At 36.8% G+C, this 16,781-nt stretch overlaps 1 protein-coding gene across 3 annotated transcripts in view; it reads right to left on the reverse strand.

The window, feature by feature from the left end:
- Positions 1-16,781, reverse strand: part of SEMA6D (semaphorin 6D) — a 564,219-nt gene that overhangs the window by 121,981 nt on the left and 425,457 nt on the right. For all 3 annotated transcript variants that reach the window (XM_030498697.1, XM_030498698.1, XM_030498699.1), the window contains one exon: positions 11,393-11,473. The gene's annotated coding sequence lies outside the window, so the exon portion shown is untranslated. The remainder of the gene's footprint in view (positions 1-11,392; positions 11,474-16,781) is intronic.

A 16,781-nucleotide genomic window follows, 5' to 3' on the forward strand; every position in this document is an offset into this window, starting at 1 on the left:
GACTGTTTGGGTCCATGTTGTAAGTTTTTGTCCCTATTTAGGATAGAGTGCTGCAAATCCATCAGTCATACTCCCTAGCGTAGGTATCACTTTCACAGTCAAATACCACTTGACACAGAGTTATGGTAGTGATTGCTATGGAAAATAAGAAACACAAGGACAAATCATTTTAACTAAAGAGACAGCAATGGAATATGGCAGCCATCCTTTTATGCCATAGTGCCTCCCTGTTGGACCTGGGCTCTGTGAAAAGGGGAAAGGAGTCTAAAATTGCAGATTCCTTATCCTCTATGGTTCAGGAGGACATGCTTATTGGGAACTATAGCTTCATTAGGTAGCAAGAGCTGCTCTGTCATTAGGCCATGATCTATTTCTTATCTTGGATCGTGCCATCTCCCACATCCCAATCACAATTGACTACCACACCTCACTGCTTTTGGTGATGCAGGGTAGATCTTGCTTTATGAATTATAAGTTAAAGTTTCAGTAACCCCACAGTAATATCTGCTAAACATTACTCAGTATTATCCATGTTCAAGTACACCCTTACTTCTCCTCTCTGGTATGGAAAGGGATCACTTGCCAAATATCTAGTTATTAGCAGCTCCCATTACAGGTTTTATCTACACTCAGTGATTACATCCACCTGAGTGCACAGTAATAACAAACACCAAACCGCACCTTGGCAGTATATATTTACCTTTAAGAGATGTCCAAATTTACAATGTAAATCAAATAGTAAAATGAAACCACAAACACCAATTAAAAATATTATTTTAAAATGCGACTGTTTTGGATATGCTGGAGGGTACAGGGAAAAAAGGCAGGGTGCTACTTCATTCTATGGCATCCTTTTTCCCTTTAAGGTTTGTTTTTTTGAAGACTAGATTAAATGTTAATCCATTTTGCATTATAATGATATGTCCTATTTACCAAGAAGTGAAAGAGTCAGAAAACAAAAACAACATCATCTTAAAAAGTTCTATGTTATTTCTTAGGCTTCCAAAAGAAGTACTCAGATATAATGGCTTAAAGTAGACTTCAAAAGGTTTGGTGCACCAGCAGCTGCGGCAAATACATAGCCTTTTCTATTTTAATTATCCACTTTCTCTAATAGGTTCTACAAGTCTTAAACATGAATAGAGATCAGAGGGGGAGCCAGATTTTATATTTTACCTACACTGTTCTGAAAACAGGGTAATAATTGCAGAAATGGCTGAAGCTTGCATGGTCGTGGTTTGTTTGTGTAAGTGAAGTACTCCCCCAGTGTTTCTATTCTCCATGTTCAATGATTAACTCCACTTAAAATCTAATCCTTGTGTGTCTGTTGACAAAAATCTCTGCAACATAAAAGATTTAATAGCAATACTTGGCATAAAATATTTTGGCAAAACGAACTGAATATCACATCAAACACAGTTGAAAGGCAAACTTCCCAGCCAACAGAACAGTTTTATCAAACTCCAAATCAAAATTATTCTATCTTATAGAATTTCTTTGGTCAAGGTGAAAGCATTTCAGCTATTTTTTTTCTGCTTTTCAGGAATGTAGTACATATTCTATTACAGCAAGACTCCCTGCTTCTGTGCTTGAAACTGTAAAATACATATTGATGTCCCATTTCACTAAATTTAAAGCTGTTCTGGTGAAAACACGATTTTAATTTGGAGTTAAAAAAAAAATAAATGTTCATGCCTCATTTATTTAGAAGCTCTTTGCCTTATCACTGCTCTATTTAAAGCACTGCCTGTCTGTTTATCAAAGCCAACTTTCTTCTCTCTCCTTTACATTTTTAAAGATAAAAAAAATTAAGAAGTAACCTTTCCACTGACATTATTCTCATAACACATACCAAATTGACTTGAAAAACACTGGATTTGCCAAATTTCTCCTGCATGTCGAACTGGAATCTAAATATGGCTCCCTTATTTATGTGAGTGGAGGCTTATTTATTCAAGAGACAATTTTTTGGAGGATTTTCGTAATGAGAGTGGAGAGAGCAGCTAAAAAATCTGAATTAGTTTTTAATTTTTAATTTTTGAAACATCAATTTCCAGACAATTTTTGGACATATAATTAAACATGAAGTTAATTATCTGTTTACAAGGACTCTTTTAACGCATGGCTTTCACTGCAGAGAGATTGTGCAGTCAGGCTGTAATCTGAGCCCAGCACTGACACTGCTGCCAGGCAGAACGGCTACTGCATGTACCACAGCCCTGCAGCGTGGAAATGGGTGATCCTTAAGGCACCTCCAGCAGAAGCAAGACCTGGCTGCTGAGAGCTCCAGGCCTTTCATGGAGACTCTTCTTTTCACAGCCTCCAAGATGACCAGAGTGAACCTGCACAAATGAGGAATTCCCTCACAGATGTGAAAGTTTTGGCCCTTGTTAGTTATGATAGGCGGAAGTCCAGTTAGAAATGCATCCCTAAACTGGAAAGATTGCCTCAGCAGAAATCCTGTTTTCGCTCATTTCTAATTCTCAAAACCTGCAGCTTTTGTACTGGGCTGTTAAATGATCTCAGGAGATATTTTTAAAGTTCAAAGGAAAATCCCTTTAGAATTTTTAGGCTATGCAAATGAGATCATAATAGCGGTTTTCCTGTTTTATAAATTCATTTAAGACAATTCAAAAGCTGGCTGAAGTTTAGAGCCTCACATTTCTCTTGATTATTTGCATCATGCTCAAGGCACTGTTGTGCCTGACCTCTCCTGCACTAAGCACAGTGTAGTGTCCCAAAGAGCTATGATCAGATGTTCTGATCCTGCAGACATATACAACATGCTGGACTGTAAGTGGGTGAACAGTCCTCACTGAAGTAAAGCAACACAAAATTAAGCCAGAGGTAAAGTTTGGAGACTCCATGAGTCCTAGCGAGCCCTGCACAGAGCCAGAGGCCTGGTTTTTTGGAGTTAACTGAACAAAGTCTCGTTTTTTTTAGCAGAACGATCACCACAGAGATAACAAATTCCACAGGTAAACACATCTACACCACTTGAGCACCAAAAGCATTGCTCACTGCTCCTGGAATGATACCTGCTGACACCCACCTTGTCAACAACAAGATGAAACTACATCTGTTCATTGCTTCCCTCATTTCACACACATTTCAAACCTATGTCCTCCCAGTGACTACAGGCAAAAATATCAGGCGATTCGTAAGCAATTTCCTTTGTGCACACAGGAACCGATCACCTCTCTCAGCCAGAGGGTGTCATATACACATCCTCTGTTTTGTTCATTCCAACACAATCCACACAATTTTGTCATTTACAGTTACTCCCAATTAGTATGTACTCTAATGAAAATAAAAGGGAACTCCAAATAAAGTTATGAACATGCAATTAAACCGAGAAAACAGACTGGAGGGCAAATGCTTACTCCTGTACAGATACATTGGTGATAATGTGGACTGCTGATACGGGTGGAGTATCTCCAAATTTATACTGACAGAAAAAAAGACAATCTACCTAACAGTTTAGTCCAAATTACTAAGTGAAATAATAGCTCTTGAATACAAGTAACACAGATAAAAATATTAGCACCTTGCAGATCCCCAGACAAATTAGGCAGCATTACACTGCAGATAAGTGATATTCTGATGAAAATACAGACATGAGTTTAGTTTAAATGATAAATAATTCTCTCTCAAGTATTACATTTTTCTCCATAAGAAGTATCCATGTATTTCCAGTACCTGCACCGGCCTATGCAATGTGACATCTTTTTTTTTATTGCAGATATGAAAAATGGGCTGATAGCATTGGTTCTGAAACTGTTTCTATTTGAGTTTTGGTTTAGGATAACTCTTGTTTAATGTTATTTTTCATGTAAAGTTGCAAACTTGCACTAATAAGAGCAGGTATTTTCACAGGAGCTGTAATATTCTGCTCTTCAGTTATCATAAAAAAAATCCCGTATTCTGAACATGTCTTTAAATAGTTATGTGAAGTATTTGTTAGCTGTTAGGTGGATGTATGCTTTTCATCTTAGCCTGAACTTCTCTCTCATGAGCATTCAGATAAATTATTTTGAAGGCAATCAGGAGCTAAGCATCCAACTGTATTATGCTAATATTACAAGATATCTATATTCATTACATCACAAATGACTGTGCTATAGTTTACTTAATAATTTGCATTATTATATAAATATGAGTCTTTATGCCAATGCATTAGTTCCTTTTTCCCCCTGGTGTTTAAGATTGTACTGAAGTCCCGTTGATGCCATAATTGAGGTTAAGCATGTGCATAAGTGCTGTTTGAGATAGGCCCCTATTCCCCAATGTGCCGTTTGTCTCTGGTAGATGATGGAAGATTGCTTTACTCTTTGCTCATTAATATAAAAACATTTTATCCTCTCTTTGCACTAGCTATGTGCCACAAGATCATTTTTATGATTATTTATAGTCATGCACATTTCAGGAATATTCCATATACCTGTACGTGAAATTACACCTGAAAATGCAGTAATTCACACTTCAAATATTATTTTGAGAGAAATATAGATTTCTAACTTTAACATGTATTTCTGTGCACCCAACATGGCTAAATGAAGAACTGAACATTGTTTCCTGGCTTTGAGCTTGATTATGCCACCTTAATATTGGGTTAACATAGTAGGTCCATAGAATGTTCGTTACAGGGTTTGTGAATAAGTGATTCTCATATCCTTTGTAAGGAAAATTGACTCCATTACAGGAGAGACAAGACATCAAGCTAACATTACATGAAGTCATAATCCTCTATTGAGACATCACACAATGACATTGTTAACATTAGTATGCAATATTTATTATAAATAAAAGAGGCTATTGAGGCTTTCAACCCATAAGCAGCTCTGTGTGGATGACTTCACTGTAGGAACACAGTGGAGTTATAATGAGGATAAAAGATTTATTTATACCTAAATATGCTCTCATTAGTAATTCTGCACTAGTATGTATCAGATACAATTGGAGGACCAAGAGGGTTTTGTGGTTTGGGTTTTTTCTTAGTTTATTTTCTAAATTATTATTTACTGTTTGCACTTTAAACTATGAACATTTAGTAAATAAATAAATAAATTAGTCGAGTCTATTGTACTGTGTATTATTAATTCTCGTGAATGAAGAATTACTGCATTTTTATGGGGTACAGTAACATCCCATCACTCCATAACACGGAAATCCAGTGGGCCATTTCCTCAGACCTTGGTAAAAAGGGGAATTGTTTTTGAAGAGGTTCCTCCTGCACATGTAACATATAGTCATGAAGCACCATAATGTCATGTAAGATTTCTTACTGACCTGCCTTTGTATTATACTCTTTCCCAAATAGCATTTTTTTCTATTTCTCTTAACACTATGGCTAAGGACTAACCCACATTGCCTGGAAGGCACCCAAAAAACTGCCTGCATTCCCTTCCAAGACCTCTCATTGACTCTATGCTGTCATCTCACAGCCTATTCGAAGGAAATTCAGCTCAGCTTAACACCAGATCATCTGTACTACCTCACTTTGTCTTACTACCATAAATATCTCCCTACTCTCCGAGGCCCGGTTTACTTTCAGACTATTGTTTCACATTGACCTTTGTCAGGTGAAACCTTACAAAAGTAAGGCAATGGTTCAAAGTATGGGTCCATACTTCACATTGACCACCGGTTTTGTTCAAAGCCCAATCTTCCTATATTTCACTGCTAATGAGATTACAGTAGAAGACGAATAAGTATGTGCATATGTTATGTGAAGAATATTCTCTACGTAACAGGAACCGACCCCATAACCGGTACTTAACAGAGTCACCAGGAAAAAAAAAAAAGCTGAAGTAATGCATTATTTTTTATCTTAGAAGACTGAGGTTCATCAGGTATTCATTTCTCATCTTGGGAATTACACTGACATGGTTCATCTCTTCCTAAAACTGCATTTAAGTTGATTACATGTAAGGTGACTGATAAGAAAATCTTATTCATATTGAAAAAACAAATCATTTAATTTAGAATCACTCAGCTCAGCAGAGAGAGTGTCCTTACCAACAATTACTGAGAGATCTGAAGACTTCTACTCTACCTTCAAATGCAGATGAAAACACATTTAGTCTTCCTGTTAATTTCAGCTGTTCATTTTCAGCAATAAAATCTCGAACTTTTTTTACCGAGAAAATAAGGCAAACCCCTCGAAAAATACTCTTTCCTGTGGTCTTAGTCTTCCCCTTTTATTCAGTCTCTTTGTTTGTACCAAATTTTATTTATTCTGCTGAAAGCAGAATTTATAAAAAGACCTTTAATTTGAAAAGCCATTTACAGTTTTGAAAAGCAAGGCTATTTCCAGCTAGATCTGTTTAAAGGAACTAGCTGTAAAAAATTAACTCAGCTGACATAAGTTACTTTCATTTCCTATGCTCTTTCTGTCACCATACTTATAAACTCACATACTCCATTTAAAGAGATAAGATGCTGAAAATAAGCAAGTTCCTGTTACTATATAATGGAGCAGAAAATACAGAAATTGTATGAGTTTAATAGAATAAAACCAACAAGCTGTTTAGATCCTGCTACCCTGGTATTTTTTGCCTCAGTCTGTGATGAAGTGGCTGAGGGGAGCTGAAAGATAAGCTTTGTCATTTAGGTGAAATTCTCATTTGTAAAAGTTTGTTAGCAAACATGTAACCTTATAGAACACACAGCATGGGTTTTCAGACTATTCACTTGGGATTCAGATTATGAGCTGCAGCACATTAAATGACAGGTTTTTTAAAAGTATTTCCGAGTTCATAATTTCAACTGCTTTGCGCTAATGATGCACGATACAAGCGGGCTTGGAAGGAATTCCCTACTACCTCTCCTGTCAATCCAGCTCTTAACTCTAGCTCCCCAGGGGCCCAGCGCAAGTCCCATTAAAACCAGTGGAAATGTTCCCACTGACTTCTGTGGAAGATGGATCAATACAGATCTTAAATTCAGTTACTGGATAAATATTATTTTCTCTTGATTCATGCATTTGTCAGACATAAAAATAACCCAGTTCTGTTTCTTTAATGGGTTTTTCACAGTAATCTAGGTGGCTGGTGCATCTGCCATCTGACAAAAGAGGTATCTCTTTTTGCAGAGACTGTATATAAGTTTCCTCATCTATCTCAAAAAAAAGTCTCACAAAGCTATTCAGAACCCAGTACACGTTCTTCCCTCTTCACAACTCATTTTCTTTTTTTTTCTTTTTTTGGTGACAACCTAGGCAATAATTCACAGCTCACTGGGTCTCCTAAATAACCCCCTTTATATTTACATGGTAGGCATTCCCCCATTACCCAGCAGGACTCAGCTGTATTGGCAGGCAGTCATTAGGCATTCTTAAGACTTCGGAGGTTTAACATACCTTTGTCTAGTTAGTATCTTTGAAAAAATCCTGGATGGTCACCATCTCAGCAAGTATATAGCAAATCTTGACAATTTAACAACAACATAAGCTGTGTCATTTTGTAATTCTGAAGTGGTTCCTTCTTTGGGTCCCATCCAGACTCCCACATGAAGTCTTTAAAGCTCAGAAGCGTTTCACCCAATGGAAGATTGTTTTGTTTCTTTCTTTTGCTAGAAATTAAACAAGCTACTTGAGTCTCTTTGCTAAAACTTTCACAAGTGTATACTTGCTTTGCATTATGTATTGTAGTTACTTTAACCCAGGATTACTAAGAATTCTGAGGGAAATGAAAATTATGCAAAAATCACACCTTCTATTTATGAATGGAAAAAAAGTCCTTTTAGGAAACGCAGATGAACTAACATAAAGATACTAAAACATGTTATGAGAAAGATGCACAAGTCTAACTCCCACAGCACTGAGATATTCACTAGAAGGTCATCTTTCACTAGAAAGATACAATCTGAGCTAAATTTCCAGGGCTTATGGGCATGCTCTGACTGAGGAAACTCCCCCAACTGACTTCCTCCACTGCCTATGGAAAGTCACTAAAGACACTGCTCTACAGCCTGCCCTGACTGACATCTGTCATGCAGACAGGACTTACTGCTTCACTTCTTCCCTTTCCTACCGCATAGACCACAGGAATAACACCACCTCTTTGAATTCTTTAGTAAGTGCCAAGTTATATTATGGAGGCTTGTAGGAATATAAAAGAAGAAAACAGAGAAGTTGATTCATATTAGCATTACTGATGCTTGGTACTGTTAATTCTACTTGTTCTGAAGAAACCTCTAAACAAATCTTAAGTGACAGATTGCCAATCATGCCTAGAGCAGTATGCATCCTGTGAGCCTTGAATTGACACAAATGTTCAAAACTGGATTTGTTTACTGCATGGATAAATATTTCAAATTAATATATCAAAAAGCTTCATATCAGCAAAAAAAGCTCAAGGAAAGTGATTTTGTTTTATAGAAAAAGAATACAACCATCTTTTTGTTTACAATTGGACTATTCTCTAATAGTATCTGAAAGTTCAATTGGGGTATCTGTTTTTTTGATGAGAACCAGAGCCTTCCTGATACAATGCCGCATATGTGTCACGTGCAATGTTATTAGATATGTCCAGATTTAAGGAGAGAATTCTGGGTAATTCTTAAAATAAGAGCCATTCACACTGCTCCAGATATGACAGAATATGAAAAGTATGTGGTGATAGTTAATCTCCAGTCATTGCTCATGTTAGCAAAATTAGTGAAAGCGCTTTTAAACCCTTAAGACCAACAAGCACTTGAGTGTGTATTTCCAATGTTGACGAAGTTCAAGTACCAAACAATTCACCACCACAGTTGTAATGAAAGAAAGGGGCCCCTAAACCTACAAACTGTTTGGGATTTTCTTTAATCAAAGTGAGTAATTCTTAGCTATATTTTTTCTCACGGCATCCTGCAGGCTTATGAATGCTTCTCTTTCACTTTTAAAATTCCTGTAGTACACAGTATCGCTATCACTTGAAATGCTTTGATAATGCTGCTTTTAAACTGATTTTTTGTTCAAAGTTCAAGCTTATAAAAGTAACATCCTGTTACAAGAAAACCTGGGTGCAGAGCCGTATTTTTTTGGATGCTAATTGGTCATGTTACTAGCCACCTATGAAACACATGCTGAAAATACTCAAAAGTGTTCAGAAATGCCCAAGTCATAAATCTTTTACAGGTACAATTATGCAAGAGAAGAAATAGGAAAAGCACATTCAACATCTGGAGTCAGACGAGTTTACTGAAGTAAAATTGCAAAATTAAAGTTAGATGAACTTAATTAAAAAAGGGATCCAATTTAATATGGACATTCATCAACTTCTCACTGAAAACCTTTCTTGCCTCAAGAAAATATAATAAAGTATGAACACAAAACCTATATAAAGGCTGAAATGAAGTGTGAAGGGATGGTCAAATAAAAAAGTGCAGTAAGAAGGAACACTTTTTTTCCTTCTTTTAACATACATGTGCATATACACACATTTTTCTTTAATTGGACAGAATATTGAACTATTTTTTGACTCTGTAACAGTAGAATGAGTGGACTCATCATCTGTATGCCCTGAAGGTCATTAATCTTTTCCAAAGCATATGCTACATATTTACCAATAATACGAATATGGAACTCTTTCCCCCTGTAAGTAATTATAATTGGTCAGTTTTTCTCCTAGATCCTAAAGAACTTTATCCAAACACAGTTATATTTCTTAATACTTAAATGTTCATTACCCGAGTTACTCCTGCTGAAGTGAATGGGTGTTTTTTCACAAAGCTGGACCTTGGATGACTTATAATAGATTTTCATTTGCCTTAGTTAAGACACAAAAAATGAGGCTCTCTTGCTTTCCTTTACTAGGTCATTAGTGTCTACTGTTTCCAGGGGAAAAAGATCTCATAGTTCAGTAGCAGTCACTTCTAGCTTCCATGAATTCTGGCAGAACGGCATTGACTTTCAGCTCTTCAACTTGCAGCACATACAGAATTTTGTAGTGTCAAGCAACAATTTGAAAAGTTTAGAAGAGTGATATTAGGATCGTATTATTTCCTTACAAAACTGCCTTGATAATTTGTTGTTCTGCACCTTGGTTATGTGATCAAGTAACATGATATGAATGCTGTCTTATTTTATTTCTAACAAAGAGCATTACTAGTACAGTATGCTGTGAGGGAGATACTGTCCTTTATTAGGAACACATTCCAAGAGTTACCCAGCAATAATGAAATGTAATCTGTCTTGAGGATTCATGATAACACATTATAATACTCATTTTTGTATGAGAAGATTAGATAGGAGTGTTATTGTTGTTCAATACCTCTTTAAATGGAAGCTGAGATTTTATTGAACTACTTGGTTAATAACGAAAAACTGCTAGAGGAACATGGGTTTTGTTTCCATGTCAGAAGAATTCTAGGTTTTGTGGTGTAATCTAATTTAAAAACATATATACTTCAATAGCATGGAATCAGCAGGACTTGGAAGTGGCGACACTTGACATATGTATCAGTGATCTAAAACCAGCATGAGAATGGTTTTAGGGCAAGATCAAAGGGCCGTCTGTATCCTGCCTCTAACAGCGGCCATTAGGCGATGCTAAATGGAGGAGCGTAACACACAGTGGTATGCCTCCCCTGGCCTCCTACGTCCTCAGCTACCAAAATGTGTAATGTGATATGTGGCATAATGGAGATAATAATTTTGACCACAGTATCATCACAGACAGTGTTATAATCTAAAAATTAGCTCATTCTTCCCCAAAAGCTGAACACTTACGCACCAACATAAGTTCCTGTTAAAGAACTACTCCACATTACCCAACTACAGTTTTCTAGAAAAATGTATTCTCAGTTGATACAAAAGTATAGTGGGACTCAGCTGTTCCCTCTTCCTTCTTTCTTTCACCAAAGCTGAAAATTTATCTCTGCAGCAAAAATTCTGAGCTTCAAGATGCAGATAGATTACAGCCCTTTACAAGGTCTCCACAGCAGCATTTGAGAATCTGGCTAAAAGTTTGAGTGATCAGACTAGTTACAACAAAGGTAGCATTAGAGGGGAAAATAATTTGTAATTTTACAACTTATTGCTCCATTTTCAGCAAGAGGAAACTACTGAATTTCCTTTTTGTGCATTTTACTTTCTCTTTAGAGCCTGTCCACCGTCCTTCTGTAAATGGTTACATTCTTCAAACGTACAATGTCGAACCTTCCAAGAGCAGCTACATTAGGAGAGAGGACAATAAAAATGCCCTTTCTGACTTTAGCCTGATGAAAATTACTCAGAAATTGTGTCCTGAGCTCAATCTCTTGCAGATCAATATATGTTCTTCTGTTCTCTATCCTCGCATGAGTCAAGGCGAAATACTTCATTATTCACATAGATTCAGTTACAGTGTAACATAACAGAAACCGGTAATATTCTAATATGGTTTACTATTGCAACTTTAGATCTTACCACTGAGACCAAATGTGAAGATCCTCAAATTGCTGGCATCAGTGTTCCTATGGAGTCTGGCACAAATTCAGATGAGCGATCCTGCCAAAAGACAGGGGAAAATATCCATCAGGCAGATGATTATTTTTAATCACACTCTCCCAGTACCTATGGAAGCCTTACTTTATAAATGCTTACTGCAGGTTTAATGATAACACCACTAAAATAGATCTGAATGCAACACACCAGCACACTGACTTTTCGAGTGACTATGAACCTGAATATTGATTTCCACAGGGTACTTTAAACAGAAAAACTGTCCTTTTAAGAAAGCAATGCAACAGAGTTTACCAGGAAAAATAACAGTGCATTACATTATTAGGTTTAACAAACTGCATTAGAAAGACGCCTCGCGGAAAAAACAAACAAACGAGAATGCACACAACTGGCCAAGCCCAAATTAATGAAGCACACACTCACAGTTCATTTTCCTTTCACATCAAAGAGGTTTTGAAGTTCAAATAAATTTGCCTCCTAATAGTTTTAGTACAGGATTATCTCTCAACATCTGAAAAATAACATTCAGAGTTGGCATTTAACAGCTTATTTGTATTGCAGCACTTCAGGGACAAGCAAACTTGTAATTTCTACCATATGTGGAATGTTTCTTTCATTAAAGTATTGAAATTTCCATACAAAAAAACATGACTGAGGAAAACCCCAGCAAAAGGATTATTTTACAAAATAATCCTTTATTTTTATTTTTCATTAATGCATATTATACTGTAAATACAACTCTCTTGTTGTATTTATACAACAAAAACCTGTAAATACAAATATGTACATGTATACATTTGTTTCATTAAGGTTTACATATGGGTATTTTAAAAATTATTCAAGTTACTTCTGTTCAGGAAAACGTAGACTATCTTGAAGTGAAAGCAAAGAAGAAATGGACAGGAAATGACAAGAAATACACAGGCAGGTGAAGCAGTGTTCTTGGGTCAGACTAGTTTTATGAACTCATAGCACTCAAAGGCAGGTTGCCTCTATACAATAACAGATCAAATTCAAAGCAAGAACAAACTGTAAGGAGCCAACATCAAGCCCTATATGAACACAGAGGGTCTCTACATCTTTCCTCTTTTCATCAAGCTCCCAGTGAAAACATTACCATTTTCACTGTGTAACAAGAAATTCCTTAGAGTGAGATTTTCAAAGACATGTAAGAGAACTGGGTGTCTAATTCCCTCAGGCAGTTTTGAAAAGTGCACGATTAATATACTATATAGCTCCTTATACATCAAACAATTTCCCAGTGCACTTCACATTAATCTTTAATCTAGACACTTTAATCTTCAAATCTTCATACAATAATCTTCAATGAAGGGTTCTTTCTGGGAGCTTACAGTATATTTAACACAATTTAAAAACTACTAGTGCATTGCCCTAGCTTTTAATACCCAGAAAATGTTTTATAAATTAGATCAACTACAACCTGGCCAAGGTTTCTGTATTTTTAATATCTTTGGAGGGAGATTACAACAAAAGGGTGCTGGAGGGAATGACTTAGCTGGTCAAGTATCAGTTCGCAATACTTTAAATCACCCCAGAACCGTAGCTGCAGATCCCAGAGTTTATTTGGTGTTTCACTTTTTCCAAGGTAAGAACTAGCATCTCTGTGTACGTTACTGGAGAAAACAGTATAACTTACAGTGTATACTTCTCTGTTTTGGCAGCTCTCTGTGCACATCTGGCTATGGACATAGTTTCCATATCTCTGTTCTTGCCAAAAATATTAACTGTTAGAACAGTGTGCCAGGCCCATTCTGCAGGGATACAGTCATGACTTCAACTCCTCCTGGCCTTTACTGTTCCCTTCAGTGCTGTTTACCATAGCACCTTTGAGTTCTACTCATGGACCCGCACTTCACAGTATTACCCCTATCTAAATGCACAGCAGGAAAAACCCTCTAAAAATTTATAGAGAGGATGGAGGACAAAAGGCAACAGGTCAGTGTGAAGTAAGGAGAGAAAAAGAAAAAAAAAAGTAAAATAATAGCCATTAGGACAAGCAGTATTTTTTATAGGCAGCCCAGCAAAGGCACATTTTAAGGAGCGATTTGGAGAACCAGTTTTGCATAAGCGCCTGAAGAGTTCTGCTGGGACAAAGCATGAAGATGCTGGCTTGAAAACAAGAGTTGAGAAGCAAATGTCCATCGTGACTCAAATTGAGGTTGAAGCTGCTGTCTTCATATTAAGATGACAAAGCAGATAAACGACAAAGAAACTGCTTAAAAGAGAAAAGGAAGAGCCACATATCACATGAGCGTGATGGTCTGAAAGCAGTATGGCCAAAACCAAAAGAAACTAGGAAAACAATTTTTCTAACAGCATTATTTGAATTATTATGTTTGTCGAGATTTGAGAAAACAGATTTACAGTGCAAGAAATCTAAGAGCCAATATAGATGGCCAGGGAAGACCACGTGTCTGACTTCACGTCAGATGGATGCGAGGTGAAAAAGAGAAATCTCGGTTGAAGACAGTGCTCAGATAGTGAATTTGGGCGACAGATGAGGTGACAGATTGTTAACAGACATCATGATGAAGAGTAACTGAGAGGGCATCTGCAGAAAGAGTATGGTCTAGTGTCTTAGTTTGAGATAACACTTCAATATTTATACAGAAAGACTTAGATTTTAGATTGGGTAGACTTGAAGTCCAGAGGTCCACAGAGTTCCTAAACAGCTTCATTAACATGGTAGCTGAATCTGTGCTTTTACGTGAGACACTTCATGGATAAACTAGGAAGGAAGTAAAAACCTGACTTCCCTGTAAACTCCTTCTACTGGAGACTTGATAAGGCAGATTCACCAAAGAGCACAAAGAGGAAAAGACAGTGTCATGGAAGCATGGTAATACACAAGAGTTTCAGCAAACATAGTTTTGAGCAGAGGCAGCACTAAGCCCTTCAAAGCAGTGGCAGACAAATGGCTAATACAATGTCTGAAAAAGCTAATGTTATGATTTATATAAGGCAAATATATAGTCCCAGGAAGCAAAGAGAGCTTGGGCATAATATGAGCACTTATGGTCCAAAAAGCTTAGTGAAAGTAAACTATTGTAAGACACTGAGAATGGATATTTCTGGATGAAGATATTTTCTTATTAATGATTTGGATGAAATTTTACAGTTTTGGCAAAGTCAGGAGTTGAGACTAAAAGATTGAGAATGAGGGGGAAAAAAGGTCAAAATTCTAAGTCAAAAAGCTTCAAGAAATATATTCTCAAGTGACATCCAAATGTGCATTCGGAGAGGAACAATTAGCTGAGAGGATAGAATTGACGATTCTCTGAAGATTAAATTTATACTGCAGATCACAAGGGTCTGTGATGACATTCATGACTTCAGCTTGCTAAGTAGTATGCCTCAGATATTACCAAGTACCACAGAGGCCTTAGCAAGAGCAGCGTTAATCCTGACCAAACACTGACAAGCACTTTCAAAAATTTAGAGATGATAAAGAGTAACAAATGGTTGAACTGATAATGCCCTAAAATTCGGTATGAACCCAATGCTTTATTTTACATCTTATTACAGTACACTTGTCTGACTAGATTAACATAAAAGACTCATTAATTTACACATCCATTAGATTAGTTTGTGTAAAGTATGTGTGACACAACAAAAGAAAACCAGTAGCACCAAATACAACATTTTAGAAAAGGATTTCTCACCATTTCTGCTCTCTTTCATGAATCTGCTTTTCACCCATTTCCATGTAAACAGACTGAATTTAACAGAGTTTTCCAAAATAACAATTTTTATTTCTTTAGGTGTAAACACGTACATTAAAAAACTCTATCTACCTATCTGCCTTGAATAAAAATTGATGTCCATGTTTTACTAAGAAGGAATGCAGCTCTATGTAGCAACACCTGCTAGTACCTCTGTCACTGGAAAATTACCACTGCTGTTATTTCCTAGAAATAACGTAAATCCAATGTTGAATTGGTTGTGTAACTCAGATTATCGCAAGGTTTCATACAGCATAGAAAAGCTTCATTTTAAAGTCTCATGGGGGGGAGGAGAGGAGGTGTGAGGAGATGTGAGTTCTGTTCAATACTAAATTGCTCTCAATGCTGTGAAATATGTGGAAGCAAGGTTAATTGAAAACCTGAAGTAATATAAAAATAAGTTCAGCCTTTAACAGGAATACATACAGTGTATAAAGCTCCATTGAGCCCAGGTGGATAAGTGAACATTTTCAATGCACATTAGTTGAAGAAATGAAGAAGTAGAAGCAGATAATAGGTATTACTAAACTGGAATATTCTGAAGGCCTGGCGGAGAGATGGAAAACCACTACTGTGGAAACATTTTATAGATTACTTTTTCTTCCCACCCAGAGAGTAGTAAGTCTCCCATTTCCCTTTAGATGAAGCTTTTTTATTGACTATGGTATCATCCCTCTAGGGAAAAAGGGGTGGTTTTCAGAGACAGACTTTAAGCAAGAGCATCTGGACTCCCCTGAAAAGGCACAACATCAGTGAGGTACTGGATTTCTCATAGCAGGGTGTAAGGGGTGTTGAGCCAGAGAAGATCTGCTACAGCAGGAAAGGAGCCCAGGACAACAAAACAGGGCAATGTGCAGGTCTGTTTCTGTTCTCCAAGGACGCTTTTCCGCCTGGGCATGCTTTTACTAGGATGGAGTTATTCACGGTCCCTGAGAACGTGTAGGAATCACGATATAAATATTCATTATAACACACCTGTAAACATCCTATGCACTTGTATCCCACATTATTCTTTAAAACCATTTAAACAATTTTATCTATATATCTATAGAAAGATAAATAAGTATTTATTCACTGCCACATAAAATGATCCTAGCAATTTGGTTCATCTACTACAGATGCATGCAGAAAAATGCCCAAGTTCTCTGCTAGGCTGTCTGACAGCACCAAGCAGCTAATACCCCAGGCCAGGTACAGCTGAACTTATTCGAAGCTGTATCCTTTTCCATTCGAGTACTCAGTCTCTTTCACAACATAGCTGTCCCCAGTTGTCCAAGAATTAGCCTCTTCCAAAATAATGCAGCTTGTTTAGCTGTCACCTCTACCTAGCCTCTGTTACAAAAGGATGCAAACTTGAGACCTTCTGAGTACCAAATACAGGAATTTAATGCAACTCATTGGCCAATCAGTCATCAAGGCAGAGAAACCTCTTTACAATGGAAAACTCCTCAGAAAGGTATTCACTAAGAGTATGCTGATTTTAAAAAGCATGAAAAACCCAATAGTGATGACACATAACACTTAAGAATGGCTATTAATTGCTTATTTCAGAAGAGTAATATGCTATAATTTAACACTGAAAATAATACCTAATTGAACAGCTTTTCTTT

Source organism: Strigops habroptila, chromosome 9 (genome assembly GCF_004027225.2).
Source record: "Strigops habroptila isolate Jane chromosome 9, bStrHab1.2.pri, whole genome shotgun sequence".
In the NCBI taxonomy this organism is placed as follows: domain Eukaryota; kingdom Metazoa; phylum Chordata; class Aves; order Psittaciformes; family Psittacidae; genus Strigops; species Strigops habroptila.